At 38.4% G+C, this 3,457-nt stretch overlaps 1 non-coding gene across 1 annotated transcript; it reads left to right on the top strand.

Moving 5' to 3' along the window:
* The first annotated feature begins 2,351 nt into the window (after positions 1-2,351).
* LOC122060269 lies at positions 2,352-2,458 on the top strand. Its single transcript, XR_006134298.1, has one exon. It is a non-coding gene; the product is annotated as a small nucleolar RNA R71 (small nucleolar RNA).
* Positions 2,459-3,457: the final 999 nt, after the last annotated feature.

Here is a 3,457-nt window from a genome sequence, read left to right as displayed (position 1 = left end):
TTACCCATTGACTGTCAGAAATAGGATAAATTATTCCATGATCCAAGCACTTTAGGATCTCTTTCTTAATAGCTTCCATCATCACTGGGTTAGTTCTTCTTTGGGGTTCCGTGGATGGTTTGGAGTCCTCCATAAAATGTATATGATGTTGCACAATAGAAGGGCTTATACCCTTGATATCAGCCATGGTCCAACCTAGGGCTTCCTTATTATCTTTTAACACTTTAAGTAACTTCTCTTCCTGGCTAGAAGTCAAATTTGAAGAAATTATTACAAGAAGAGTCTGGTCAGGCCCTAGTAAAGCATACCTCAAATTAGATGGCAACTCCTTAAGATTTAGCTTAGGGGGCTCAACTATGAAAGGTTTGAGAATGGAATTGGAAAGGGGTCCTAAGGGCTCCACAGGTGTGTGAAGACTCAAGACTTTAGAAAAGAAATTTTCACTATCATCATCCAACTCATCCATACACTCTTGGAATTCTGAATCAAAATTAATATCAAAGTTGGTAATTAAATCATTAGAAAAATCTAAAAAATCCTCAATCATATTAATCTCTTCTTCCATATGTGGTTGCTTCCCTATCCTAAACATATTAAACTCAACAGTTTGGTTACAAAAAGATAATCTTAGGAAACCATTCCGACAGTTGATTAATGCATTACTGGTAGCCAAAAATGGTCGTCCTAAAATTATTAGGATCTCATCCTTGGTTGAGAAGGGCTTGGTATCTATCACAATGAAATCAATAGGGAAAATAAATTCCCCCACCATTAGTAAGGCATCCTCAACCATCCCTTTAGGAATTTTAACAAACCTATCTGCCAACTGAAGAGTAGTTCCAGTGGCTTTCAATTCTCCCAATCCAAGTTTCTTGTACACATGGTAAGTTAAAAGATTCACACTTGCGCCAAGGTCAAGTAAGGTATGCTCAATGTAGGTGCTGCCTATGACACAAGATATGGTAGGGCTCCATGGATCCTTATACTTGGCTGCTATAAGCTGAGTAATTATGGAACTAATGTTATCTGCCAAGAACGCCTTTTTGGGCATACTAGTGATTACGTTTGTGAGTACACAAATCTTTTAGTACCTTTGCATAGGCGGGGATCTGGGATATGGCATCCAAAAGAGGGATGTTCACTTTTACCTTTTTGAAGACTTCTAAAATTTTATCTATGGAACCAGTCTTCCTTTTGTTTACAAAGCGATTAGGAAATGGGACAGGATGAACATAAGGTCTATTAGGGATTTGCCTCTGTTCAGAAGAATCATTTTTGGTTTCCTCAACCAAATCATCTTTAGTTTCAAAAAAAATCTTTAGGTTCATCAGACGGACCTGAAACAAGAGGCACACTTGTGTCCTCAACTGAAGGAGAGTTAACAGGAGTAATAGATGAGGAAGATTTAGGAACACTCTGTTGGTACTCTCTACCACTCCTAAGGGCATAAACAACATTACATTGGTTACAGGGCCCTTGTTGGGTCTAACTTTGTACTATATTCAGTGGTGTATTAATTGATATTTGTGAACTAACAGGTTGATAATGCCTAGGGTTAAAGCTCTAGTTGACTGGGTAAAGTTCCTTTCTCCCTCTCACGTATAATTGAGACAAATTGAGTGATTTATCTCGTAAGATTTTGATGGCTTGTCATAAAGAGGGCCATATTTTTTTTCAAGTCACTTATTCTACTTGCCTCTCCAGTGTTGGTAAACCCAGGGGGTTTCTGATAAGATGATGGGAGAAGGGCCCTAGGAAAACTAACCTGAGGTCCTACATTTGACCTAGAAAAAGTATTTTGGGAAAAAGATTGTTGTGCAAAGGGAGGCCTTTGGAGTTCAGGTTGACCTTGATCATGGAAATTGGAAGGCCCTACTTGGTTGTCCTGATTCCAAGAGAAATTTGAGTGATTTCTCCATCCTGGATTGTAGGTATTACTATATAGATTATTCTGGTATAAGGCATTAACACTATCATTAGAAGTGCCCCCAGAGGTGTTGGGGCATTCTTCTATGAGATGTCCAGGGGACTGGCACCAAGCATAAATCTTAACCAAATTGACTGATGATGGCTCTTTAGGAACAATAGCCTCAATTCTTTTGATTAGGCTATCCAAATGGGCTTCCTTGGCTACTATCCCATCCACAAAATATCATTTTCCTCCTATGGTTCTTTCACTCTCTTGGGTTGATTCTCACTCACGGGTTTTGTCAGCTAAGTCAAGTAAGAATTCTCATGCCTTTCCTTCATCTATAAAGGATGTGAATCCCTAAGGGCACATAGACTCTATCATTTGTTTTGTTGGGTAATCACTACCCTCATAAATTATTTGACATAAATGCCATAGGTCTAGGCCATGGTGAGGGCATTCTTGGAGTAGATCCTTGAATCTCTCCATAAGTTTGGAAAATGACTCATTGGGGTTTTGCCTAAACTGAAGGATATCACTTCTAAGCTTATTGGTCTTGTGAGTTGGGAAAAAATTCTTAAGGAAGACAACTGTGAACTATTCCCATGAGGTTATGGGATTTGTGGGTAACCCATACAACCACTTCTTAGCTTAGTCTTTTAATGCAAAAGTGATAAACATAAGCTTAACAACATTATTAGAAAGCTATTGGATCTTAATTAGAACACATACCTCTACAAATTCCCTTAGAAATAGGTATGCATCCTCAGAGGTCAACCCATGTAAGTGGGGCAACATAGTGATGTATTGAGATTTGAGTTCAAAATTATTGCCCTGGGCTTGTGGTAGAACTATGCAGGAAGGTTGGGCTGCTCTAGTAGGGTAGAACCTATCTTTCAGAGATTTAGGTGAAGGGTTTTGCTGTTGGTCTCCCATATTGAAGGGTTTTAAAGAGAGCAAACGTATAGGATCACTACTTGTTGGATCTCTTCTTTCTAACCGATTCTTAGTATTACGTACCCACCTAACACTCATGCAACAGAAAACTACCCACAACTAGAGTAAGACAAGCACAAAAGAATGGATAGCAACACTTTTTTTTATGATTTTATGATTTTATGATTTTTTTTATTTTTTTGGCTTTTTGGGAGCTTACTAGTAGGGATCCGGGGTTGCTCAGGTCAATTCCTGGGGTATTGCTACAGGGCGAAACCTGTCTTTATCATACTATGAGGCATGGCGACCTTCACTGATACAACTATTATTGCAAGTTGTTCTTCTCAGAAATTCAATAAAAGAAAAGGAAAAACAAAACAAAGCAAACAAAGCATTCTGATTTACCAAAAGAAAACAAAAAAATAACATGAACTATCTCCCCGGCAACGGCGCCAAAAACTTGTTTGAGATTTTAAATGTAACCGCAAGTGTACGGTTCAGTGTAGCTATGGGTCGAACACAGGGAGAGCAGCCACTTTATTTTTTTACTTCTTTTAATAATGCAAAAGTGAACCGATTAATGGTTGTGATCTAATTCTAATTACTGTCCTA

Source organism: Macadamia integrifolia, chromosome 13 (genome assembly GCF_013358625.1).
Source record: "Macadamia integrifolia cultivar HAES 741 chromosome 13, SCU_Mint_v3, whole genome shotgun sequence".
Taxonomy (NCBI): domain Eukaryota; kingdom Viridiplantae; phylum Streptophyta; class Magnoliopsida; order Proteales; family Proteaceae; genus Macadamia; species Macadamia integrifolia.
The sequence above is the reverse complement of the archived record's forward strand: the minus strand, read 5'-3'. Positions and strand labels throughout refer to the sequence as shown.